Source organism: Vulpes lagopus, chromosome 5 (assembly GCF_018345385.1).
Source record: "Vulpes lagopus strain Blue_001 chromosome 5, ASM1834538v1, whole genome shotgun sequence".
Taxonomy (NCBI): domain Eukaryota; kingdom Metazoa; phylum Chordata; class Mammalia; order Carnivora; family Canidae; genus Vulpes; species Vulpes lagopus.
In genome coordinates this window covers 39,474,694-39,487,077 of record NC_054828.1, presented here as the reverse complement: position 1 = coordinate 39,487,077, position 12,384 = coordinate 39,474,694, and the positions used below count along the sequence as shown (strand labels likewise).

The 12,384-nt window shown below is 40.8% G+C and overlaps 1 protein-coding gene and 1 non-coding gene across 4 annotated transcripts in view; both read right to left on the bottom strand.

Moving 5' to 3' along the window:
* Positions 1–12,384, bottom strand: part of SPTBN1 (spectrin beta, non-erythrocytic 1) — a 197,967-nt gene that overhangs the window by 95,952 nt on the left and 89,631 nt on the right. The window lies entirely within an intron of this gene.
* Positions 3,897–3,971, bottom strand: TRNAE-CUC. Its single transcript has one exon. It is a non-coding gene; the product is annotated as a tRNA-Glu (tRNA).

The window sequence follows — 12,384 nt, the reverse complement described above, 5'->3', positions numbered from 1 at the left end:
TCATCTGTAAACAGAGATAACATCTATGCCTACCTCTAGCATTCTTGTGCCTGCAATGAAGTAATACGTCTAATAAATGGTACAGAGTCAGGTATAAAAGTATTTAACAAATACAGGCAAGTGTTACTGAAAAGGTGTGTTTCCTTCATCAGTGGACACTGAGTGAAACTGAGAACAGAAAGTCTTGCCATTTGTTCCCTGAACAAAAATTTCTTAGATTACGAATTTGTTTTTTTTTTCCACAGAGTGCTCACACACATTATTGTAACTGATTCTCAAAGCAACTCTGGATGAATAAGGAGGGCAGGACAGGTATTCTCTCTTTTGCAGGTGTATAAAGCACCCTCTTCTGCATGTTCACCCACTCAAATCTTATTCCAAAAACTGTATCTGTTTTCCTATCTTTTGACTTGTTTGTGAGCCTCTTGAGAACAGGTATGGAAGTTGTACCCCCAGTGCCTAGCAACAGGCTACAGAGAAGTCCTCCATAAGGCTTAACATTGAACAGAGTAGTTTGGTAATGCCAATAATTATTCTAGATCATGGTCTCCCACTCCAACAGGAGTTTTGTTTGTTGGTTTTTAATGCACAAGACCTTAGCAAATAAGTTATGTTGTAAATTCCCATTGGGGAGGGGGAATAAAGAGAGGAGATCACAAATCAACTGCTAAATCACTGAATGACCTGTACCTCAGCTTCTTCTTCCAAAAACAACTGGTGAGCAAGAGTTGCTCCTTATCAAAGAAAAATTGAGCAAGAATCCATGACATAACTTATGCCTGCAGACAACTATGAGCTCACAGGAAAATGAGGTAAGAAAGGTCACTTCAGAATCACTGGATAACAATGGTGAAGATGAGATCTGGACCCACCCTCCCATCTGACTGTAGGGTAGGTAGCACAGAGTCCCTAATGCAGCCAGCTCCAGAGTCCTACCCAGCAGGCTGGTGCTCCAGTGCCCCTCCCTTTCCCAAAAAGCCAACTGAATTTACTACCTTGATAAGGGCTGCTGTATGTGGGTCTGTGGCCAAGAACTCCCAGTCAAGCTTGGCTACAGTCAGGCCCAATGCTGAATGAGCAGGACTTTTAAAAATTGCTTCCTTGTGCTCAAATGAAAAAATAACCTCCTGTGTCAAAACTGAAATCACATATATTTGCAGAAGGAAACCAACTTTTTTTTTTTTAGTTCCCCCCCCCCCCCCCCAGGAGAGGGGAGGGAACTGGAAGCCACTGAGGGCTAGGAAGCAATTCTTTGGCCAAAACTAGTTTCTCGTGGCTATTTCTTCAACAGTTTAAAAGGCCACGCTTGCACATTAATCTGGTATCTACATTTCTGAGGCCCTGCCTCTGTTTGCTTAGAGTATTATTAACTGCCTGGCTTCTAGAAAAACATTACTCATGCTGTATCACTGTGAGCAAAGACATATTTGCAGTTAGAAAAGTTGCCTTCATTTACAGTCACACAATACAAAAACCTGAATGAATGGCTACCACACCCAGAGAACGGATTTCAGTTTCACAGGGTACACTTTTACCTCTCTAGCTAGGTACCTGGATTACATTAGTATGACCCTAACCTCCTGGGTCAACTACTCTTGCTCCATCTCAAAGGGAAAAAGTAAAAACAGCAGCAAGAAGAGACAACCTGATGTCTAATTAACTTGAGTATCTCTCCAAGAACCACAGGCTTCCTTCTTTTCTCCTCACCAAAGTTCAATTCCCCAGCACCCTGCAGACCACAGGGACTACATGAGGGATGTCCCTAGAATCTTATCAAAATTTCATTTTATCAAAAAAATTGACACACATAAGCCGTTCCTGAAGTTCTAGTTTATTAGCCACATCATAGAGTCAAAACCATTACCATGTGATTCACTCTTTCATTCAACACATTATTTATTATGTGGCCGAGGCCACTGTTTTCTCAGGGGAGGAGAGGCCACAGGGAGGAAGAGTGACTAACTCACTTTAAAACAACTATATATATATGTTACTGCCTTCATCACTCCATTCACTCATTATTCACACGCCAAGCACTAGGAAGGCATAACAGGGATGAGCAAACACACACAGGCGGTGTGTCTTCCGTACTCAGCCATGGGTACTTTCATATATAACTATGGTGACCCACCACCATTCAGCTTGCCTGGGACATGGGGAGAGTGCTCAGAAGGAACAGCCACGGCTAAAACTAGGATGAATTTGTCAATCAATACGGTGTACTAATTTCGGATTTACAGCCACCCCAAGGGCTACTTATGTTTCCCAGTTTTTAACAGATCAAGAAAACGGGGTCCAGGCAGGTCACTGGTGAAGTCAGGATCTGAATGCTGGCTTATGTGACTCCACGGTCCAGGTGCTTTCCACCACCCTGTGTTTCTGAGAGATAAAATGTCCCAACGCTGAACACCGCCTCCCAACAGCCCTCAGCAGCCCTGTGCACCAGGCCACCACCACTGCCAGGATCTGATCACTTTCCTCCTCTGCTCCCCCGGCCACTCCCACCCAGTCTCCACCACAGACTGTGCAGCTGGGATTTCATCTGCTTGGCAGTTGTTCGCAGATAAAGCATAATCTCCCTCTAGCACTGCAAGACTGAAGTTTTTATAGTGAGTCGTTTAAACCTCTGCAGGAATAAACGTCTCCTTCAATAGAAATCAGGGCACCATTTTCAAGCATCAGAAACACACTGCACTAGACTCGTACTCACCTCTCAACTCCTATACATTCACACCAGAGATCTAGAGAGACTCATTGGGATTTAACAGTTCAAACAGACTAAGCAGACCTTCAAAGACTTCATATACATTAAAATAGATCTTCAAAGTTTCTCTTAAAAATAAAAAACAAACTAATTCAATACGCCAAGGCCACTCTCTGCACGTCATGGATGCCACCAAAATAAGGCCTATGGTTTGTATAAGGATTTCTGGCCAAACATACACACACTCCAACTAGCCTGTACTTATGCGACAGCTCTCACTCTAAAATTCCATCACAATTACACTCCGTGGGGGGTGGGGGTAAAATTCACCCAAATAATGACCCAGCCTATGTAATTTCCTTACCACCAGAGAAGAACAGAGCCTGCAGACTTTTTATGTTTTGCTCACATTCTTCATGAATAAAGCGTGCCTCAGTGATCCTCAAATTAACTTTCCACTTGCATCATTTCAGCAGTAAAAGAGACTTTAAGGCCAGATCTTTCACAAGGCCTTTGTGAAGCCAAATATAGGCTGGCCTGTGTGTCTCTATGCTACTGTGATTACTGGATTTGCCACTTAAAGGCCCTATGCCTCTTGAAAACAAGGTTGGAGGAGAGAGAGAAAGGCTAAGAAAGGCCTTTCAAAAGCACACACAGTAGAGGCATTCACCAATCTATGGAGGGTGGTTAATATTACTTTGGCTACAGTAGTTCTCTCTGACAAAGCGCTGGATGCTCTGGCTCCAGATGTAACTGCCTTAGATGCTTTTTATGAACTTAAGAGAGCCATACCACTGCGACCTTGAACCTACATCAAAAGTTATCAGACTCAAATGACTGCCGTCAGCTTTGTCTACTTTCTAAAGAGAAACACAAAAGGGGGTGTTTCAGTTGGGTGCATTTTCAGGCAAACCAAACACTTTTCTAACATGCTAAAGGAAACCACACCCAGAACAGGTTTCAGGGTTTGGGTGGGGTAAGATATCCAACTTATGTTCAAAAGACTGGCCCCTGTTGGGCCCTGCTTTGCCATTTGACCAGGACCTGTAATAATGGCTGCCACTGATTACTGAGGGCCCATGTCCCAGTACCATGTACCAGGTACTGGGACAGTTTCCATGGAGAACCTCTTTTACTCTTTTTTTTAAATTATTTTATTTTTATTTTTAAGTAGACTCCACACCCAGTGCGGTACCCAACATGGGGCTTGAACTCATGGCCCTGAGATCGAGAGTCTGATGCTTTTAACCAACTAAGCCACCCAGGCACCCCAAAACTGACTTATTCTTAGGACAATCTTCCTTCATAAAAGTATTAACCTAATCACAAAATAAGTGAACAGGCTCAGATTAGTAAAAAAACAAAACAAAACAAAAAAAACCTGCTCTGATTTGAAAAGCAATTTGGCAGTATTCGGCAAGAGGCACAGAAATAACCAAATACGAAAGTTTATGATATAATGTTAAGTAAAAAACAAACAAAACACCAAAAGTTGGACTCCATATTCTAATACTGTTAAATTATATAATGCATACAGATAAGAACTATTGAAAAGTAAGACTTTGCTCAGAATGCAGTTTTTTTGGTTGTTGTTTTGTTTTTTTTTTTTTTAAAGATTTTATTTTAGAGACGGAGAGCACCTGGCGGAGCAGGGGGAGGCAGAGGGAGACAGCCTCCAGGAGACTCCATGTCTGCTCTGGGCTTAATCCAACCTGAGCCCAAACCAAGAGCTGGATGCTTAACCAACTGCGCCACCCAGGCGCCCCTGGGATTGCAGGATCTTAAACTATTCTCTCCTTTAAAGGTATCATAATTTGACTATGAAATAATTATTATATAAAAAGAATTTTGGAGTAACATAAAGAAAAGCTAGAAATTTAACTTTGTCCATTAATGACCATCAATCCTGCTGTGGTAAGAACATCATCGGAATGGCCTCCTAACTCCTACTACTTTCACTACTTGTGGCCTTTGCCTCAGGAAGGTTCTGGAGTGGTGCTAGAGGAAAAGAGAAGTAACTTATCTCCCCCATTCCTTTTCTTTCTTCTTTAAGCGGCAAAAACTTCCTGCCAACAAGTTTCAGCAGGTGCTTTTTCTCTCCTACCTAATCAATACCCACTAATTTTAAAGCTTCACCTGTGGACTCACAGGAAATGAGCACTTATCAAGTAACAGCTATTTAGTGTATTTTAAATCCACTTTTACAGCCATACCTGAAGGCATGGGTGAGTTTGAAAGCGGTCTCAAGTCTAATCAAAGGCAAGAAGAGTAACACTGGTTTAATATAGGATAATTTTACTAAGATGGAGCATGGGCGGAGGAGGGGTGTATTTCAGCTCTAAAAAAAAAAAAAAAAAAAAAAAACCAACTTAGAAGTATATAAAAGGTTGAAGTCATAAAGCAGGTATGGACTTAGCAAGACTCTACTTCCCAGAACACCAAGCTGAAATTCTGAAAGAATGTAAAGAAAACGAACCCAGGGAATTTTGTAGTTCTCCATTAATACCAAATGGGTAAATGAAAAGAAACTGTGCTTTTCTTAACCACACCAATTTCAAAAACTGCAGGATTAGTAAATAGGAAAATCCCAGCCAAATTCTACAAAGACTTACAAAGCTAGGAATTAACCAACCAGGCTTTTAAAGCCCTGTAATCTAGGGTAATACTAAACTTTCTTTAATTAACTATTATACCTTTAGATGCAAGATTACTTTTATAGTTACTTTAAAATGCTCTAGTTTACCTAAAAGAAAAAAAAACATGAAAATCTTACCTTTAATGCATACTTCCTATAAAACACATCAACTTTAAACCTCAGGAAGGTCATAACTCTTCTGGGACTACTTCCCTCTCTGCTCATAAGGGTAAGGAGGCAAGAAGAGACTATTCCAAGGCAGCACTTCTAACACTTTAATATCCATACAAACCACCTGGGGATCATGTTACAATGAAATTCTGACTCAGTAGATCTGGGATGCGCTTGAGATTTCTAACAAACTCTCAGATCATCTGTAGACCACACTAAGTAACCAGGTTCTAAGGAACCAGGTTCTAACCTTGCAGTTCAGAACTTGAGGGGTCTATGCTGTTTCTAAGTTTCTCACCCTACAAACCCAAGAGCCTCCCAACTGGTCTCCAGACTCTTTCTTGACCATTACCCTCTAAAGCAATCATCATACTAAGCCGTCAGACTCACCTTTCTTCGGAGGAAAAAAAAAAAGTCAGAACATATCACTCTCCTATCTAAAATCCTTCAGTGGCTTTCCACCGACTTAACCTGATTTACAGGATCACGTATCCTCTGGCTTTTCAATTATCCTTCTAGTACCCCTCCGACCTGCCCTTTGTCACTCTGCACTCTATAAACTCTGGCCACTCTGAACCTGCTCCACTTTCCTGAACCTGCTCCATTTTCCTACCCTGGTCCCACACCTCATGGTTCTCTACCTTGGGTCCCTAAAACCTGGAATAAGTTTTTTTGTCCACTTACTTCTATTCCTCAGTAAGCCCAACCAGCATTTCCAGCATTCCTGAAATACACCTTCTCATACACTTCCTAACCAGAGGATAGTTCCCATCGAAAAGCAGGCAATCAACAAATTTTTGTTAATAAAAATGCAATCCATTTTTAAGAATCATTTGTATCATTGTATTTCTTAGATTTTTCTTGCTCTGAAGTTGCCCAGTTTAGTGACCAACTACTGAGCTTTTAAATGGCAAGTCCTTTGAGCACCCATGAACTGGTTTAACAATTGCCAGAATTTTTTTTTTTTTTTTTTTTGAGAGAGCTAGCAGAGGGAGAAACAGACTCCCTGCTGAGCAGGGAGCCTGATGCAGGCCTCAATCCCAGGACCCTGAGATCATGACCCCAGCTGACGTTTAACGGACGTTTAACCGAGCCACCCAGGTACCCTGTCAGGGTTTTAATTAAGCCAATCTAGCAATGGTTACTGAAGGTAGAAAAAATGCTTACTATTCCCTTATCATTTATTTCATCTGTTATTAGTTTTTCATAACTGGGGGCCTAAAAATTGATTGAAACTTGCCAGGCAAGAGGGAGAAAAGACACCAAGAACGAAAAAATGCTGAGATCTACCTGACTTACATGCACAAGTGTGATTCCACTTTGAATAGATGTTATGCCTGTGAAGCTATGGTTAACTGAAAACCTGAAGCTCTGTCACCGTTTGTGTCATGTTCCAGAAGAGAGGAAAACGAACCCTGAAGTCCATATTTAAATTGCTGTGCCATACTGGACTTCCTAGGAGTTTGTTCATATATAGTAGTTTTCTTTAAAAGAAAATATAATGAAAAAAAAAAAAGAAAATATGATGAAAACATTAACCACACTTGACATTTTAAATAGTACGTGGATGTTTTCAAAGAAACATCATATAGATTATGGCATCTGTTGTTCAATGCAACCCTGGCAGGTAAACCTGCAAGGTATTCAGTAAGGGAAGCAGACCTGATCTTCAGATATCCAGGAGGCCTCCCCACTGGCCTCCCTTCCAGATACCAAGTTACTGGGATTTCTGTTTTTCAAGTGAAATGCAACAGATTCTTTACTACAAACCTAAGTGGAACTGAGATGCCTTATGAACTGTTGGCACAACCTGTAGATATTACGATCTTTTAATTTTTTTTAAGCTTGGATCTTTCTGGATAGGTCTTCACATCAACTCAGTGGGGAACTGCTACAGACAACTGGTGCCTCTGGCAGATGAGGTGGTTGAGGCCTGCAGATGTTAAATGGCTTCTCTAATTTAGGGGGACAGGGGCCATTCCTGACTCATTAAATGCCTTTCCACTACTAAACTATTTTATTCTAAACATACTTCTTCACGACTCTTCATTGTTCAGTAAATCAGATATAATATCTGGTCCCATTTAGGAGTGATCCACGCAGTTGGTTCCTCCCCATCGCTAAATCACAAAGATTGTAGGAATGACCCAATAAGGGAGGATTTCTCAAACTTAAGTGTGCATCAGAGCCACCTGGCAGGCTATAAAAACACCAACTGCTGGGCCCCACCCCAGAGTTTCAGAAGTCTGGCCTGAGAAATTATATTACCAGCAAGTTCCCAGATCACATCGATGCTGGTCTGGGGACCTCCTTTTGAGAACCACTGCAATAAAGACGTCCATAATAACAGTTTCATTTATTTACTCTTTAACAGACTTGGTAACTGCTATGTGTAAAACAGGTTACATCAGGCATTTGTCTTTATGCCCCTAAAACTCTGTGAAATGTAGAAAAAACAAAAAGGTAGATAAACTGCACCCAAAAGCAGTTATGTGAAAATGACAAAACGAACAAGAACTTAAAACTTTAAATCTTGCAGGAAGGGAACCCAAGCCGAGATTCTGACCTCCCCTCTTTGTGGGAACACTCAGAACTAAGTGGCATCTAAACTGGAACTCAAAAGTAATAATCCTGACTAAAGAAATAACTCCCAGTGCAAGAAACCTTGAGAACAGCCTGGGATCCTGAGTGCTACTGAGGAAGGAGTAGCAGGAGCTGGAGATAGGAAGGTCAGCTAGAGTCAACTCCCAAAACTTTTTACACAGAAGACAGCTCTAATCAGGGCCCAGCTTTAGGCCCAGTTGTTGTGGGGGTGGGGAGGGGAGGGGTAAGACACTAAAGAGACTAAAAGAGACATAGACGCAGTGGAGGCCCTAGGCATATGAAGAGGGGAGAAGAGTAGAGTCATCAGAAAACTTCCTGAGCAGTCAGGTCATTCAATTTGTAAGAAAAATGGTCTCTTTTCCTCAAAGGGAGTTATCGATCACCTCCTCTTCTTCCTAGCTGGCCTCCAACAGTCCTTCTAATGGAGATCCCAGTCAGTGAACTTAAGCTAAAGGAATCAGTATTCCCTTGATCATCAGAGTTCCTGGCCCACCAAAAACTGAGAGCACATGTCCAGAAATCTGAGCTCGTTAATTTTCCATGCCACAAGAACGTATTCATGATATCTAGGAAAGGGTGATGTGGCTAATACCTAACCCACTTTGTGGTCCTGGACCCTTCAAATGTGGAACCAGAAAACCTGGATTCTGAAGATGTAGCTTCACACCAATTGATTTGAATCAAATGATCTGCCTATCTACCTATACGAAATAAGAATATCTACCCCAAAGAAATATTATTAATAATAAATGCACACTTACTTAGAACTTATTAAGTACTAGATCCCACACTGGGTACTTTGAATAATCTCATTTAGTTAATTACGCAAGATCATACATATTAAAGTTAAGTGCTGTACATATTAATAGTAATTATTACTACATCATTCAAAAAGGATTCTAATTCACAAATCTGTTAAGAACTTCCAAATTTTGAGCTGAAACTCTGGCAAAAGATATATATTTTTTTTAATTGGTGAATTGTCGCACAAAGTTATCTGGCCTTAGAATAACTATACTATTGGCAGGTATCCAGAGCAAAAAGCCAATCTTTTATGTTTTCGTTAAACCCAAAAATGTTCTTTTAAATCTTGGCCCCCACCCCGCCAAGAGAGTTCTCATTTGTCACCAACTCATTTCACTGTCACAGTCGGAAATATTTGAAGGCTAATACTTCATATCTAAAACCTTTAAATTTTCTTCATGACAAGAAGGAAGTGTAAGCTCGGCAATCTTATTTCTGTAAGGTTTAAGACATTATGCAAGACAAACATCTAGGTACCCTAACAAACTGGCAAGTTCTTAAAAACTTGAAAATAAATTTTCTTCACAATTTGTGGGCATAAGACCAGCAATATTTTTCCCCTAAGAAACCAGGACCCCATCCTCACCCCCTAAAAAATGGAACAAGGCAACTCTGAGAGAGCATGTACTAAATTCCTCTGTAATCTCCTACGTCCCACTAAAGACTGACTACCCCATAACACTTTCTGGACGAAAGGACAAGTTCATGGAGCTGAAAAGCTAAGAAAAAGAACCTTCTCCAGAAGTATCAGGTGCTAGATGCCAGGGTTAGGCTGCAAAGGTGGCAGAAGAAGTTCATTTTGATGCTTTTCAACTAGATCCTGTCTTCATTACAACTCCACTGCCAGGGCCAAGAGAATCAGTGCTCTCTGGGAAGCAGGCAGACAGGAAAGAGGAATCAGGTTTGGGTGCCTATTTCACAATATAACCTCATTACTGTTATTATCATTATTATTGTCATTATTGCAGAAATAAAATAACATTAATATCTAAAAGTCTAGGAGAAGAAGGTTAGAGAACAACAATGTGTGCTGCCTGAGATCAATAATGCCTGCAACCCCTGGTCAAGCTATTTGTCTTCTCATCTTTAAAATCTCACAGGTGTGTTATGAAGGCAATATACCACATACAAAGCTCCTACTAACATGTCTGGTACATGGTAAGCACTCAATGAAATCTTTTTCCCCATCAACCCCAAAAGAGGAGACAAGAAGCTTTATGGAATAACTGGAATATGAGCAACTTAGAAATCTACAGGAATGATTTCAATGGGTAAATGGATGAGTGGGGCATTTGAGGCAGAAGGCAAATGGATGAAGCCAAAAACCCTGGGCTTGGTTTTATGAAGAGCTGTAAGCCTGCCTACCTGGAAGGTAAGATTGGAATGTAAGTGCCAGAATAGGAAGCAGTTGGGGTGGGGCCATATGGGGGAGGGTCCACCGCCAAGTCAAGGAGGTTGGATTTTAACTTAACACCTTAGGCATAAGCAATAGCTTCTGAGTACAAGAGCAGCAATATTCTGCTATAAAGAATTAAGCTGGCTGATTTGAAACTGGAGAAAAGGTATTATCAACCTGTTACTACAAACGTTTTTCTAAACCCGTGAGGCTAAGTTTTTGTTTCCGCATTTCTCTTTTATTTAAAAAAGAAAAAACTAATCCAACTTTGAAGATACAAAAACAGGCTCTGAAAAAGGTGGTAACTTAATTTTGCAGATGAACAATTTGAAAGAGAGAGTGAGCCTGCACTTTGGGTGTGTCTGTTAGGTGTGCTGGGTGTTGGTGGTTAACGTCTGAAGCCACCAGAGGCTGAAGGTCCTGTCTCTTGTCTTATGCCAGGAGTACTAAGTATGAAAGACATCACACCACACTCAGTCCCCTAAATCAGAGTGTAAATAAGTTTACTTATTTGCTTACTATCCTAGTAGACCAAACACATTTTAATATCATACTTCCCTTAGCTAGAACATCAAATCTCATCCCCTGGTCCCTCTTGAAATTTTTAGGATTTGTGAAAATATCTGAAAACAGCAAAAATGGAGAAATAGCTCCCACAAAATCACGGTACTTTCAGGCAGAGACGCTAAATGAATGAATTCGTATAACAGGCATTTAAAAAAATCATTTGAAAGGACCAGTTTCCAATACTGGGTTTTAAGTGCTAGGAAGGATGATACTCAAGATTAAAATAAGGGGGGGAGGGGTTACTTTGGAGGCATGTATAAAATTAAATTATATGATATAATCTATGTATTATCAAAGTTGTGACAATTTGAAGAACAAACACAAGCTGGGGGTAGGGATGGGAAAAGGTGTTAGCAAAAATTTTCCTAAAGTTGCTTAAAATGCCATCAGTTCCATTTGTTGTTACTATGGGGCAAGCCATGTTTGTAATTCTCTTGGGATCCACCATACTTGAAAGTTAATTCACCCTTTCACAGTTCCTTAACACGGGTGGTTTTCTGTTACAGAAATACCAACACTAAACTTGTGTAACTCCTAAACCACAATGTTTAGAAATAAGAAAGTTATCTGGGCTACATGAAGGAGCAAAAGTCATAAAAAAAAAAAAAAAAGAAAGAAAAGCCACCACACAAAATGTGAAGTCTACCTCTTTAGAAGGGATTTCCTTGACAAACAGTAAGGAGGTAAAAATATCAGGGGCACATGGTGATTTTTTTTTTTTTTTAATTTTCCTCTATCCAGAGAAGACAGTTTAAGACATTTCCTGTGTGTAAACTCCACCCTTTTGGGGTAGCAGTTTTACAACCATCCTCAAAGCTTTCAGATTAACAGCCTTTTGTTATGGGTGGGACTATGAGTACACTGCTCCCCACACCTTAAATCTTCCCCCTGGCTTTGCGTTTTATCTTACTACAAGGAGTGGGCTAACTGGATGTTGGTAATAGGTTTTCTGATCAAGGATCCACCATCGGGTGCCTCATCCTCCACAGTATGACACAGTGAAGCAGAGAGACTTAGACATGCTTACTAGAGGTACACTGAATTCTCAAAACCTAAAACTATGGGGCTTCCAGCATGGACCCAGAAGAACAACAGACAAAATACCATTACTCTTTCCCATTTGCAAACTGCCTCTACCCTCCCCCTCCCCCCCAAGTTTTTCCAAAAAGCAAATTCCACCTTCAAAGAGCTCAAGGGGGAATGAAGCAAAGACACATAACCATTCCCTGGAGGGAATGGAGCTTCTGCTAACTGCCCCAGAATGCAGCATAGACTAGCAAATGTTTAAAATCACGTCCTGTTCTGCCTCTTGTTTTCCAGACAAGTGTCATTACTGTCAACTATTTCACAAGACAAATAAACCTGTGAATGAAATATATCCTCTCTCCCCTTCCCAATGAAAACAATCTAGGACTGAGCTGCTTCCTTCCTTCCTCCTCCTCGCAGGAACCGCATTTGTGGCTCTGAGAAGAGTTCAAATAAGAAACACAGAGTGTGCAAAGG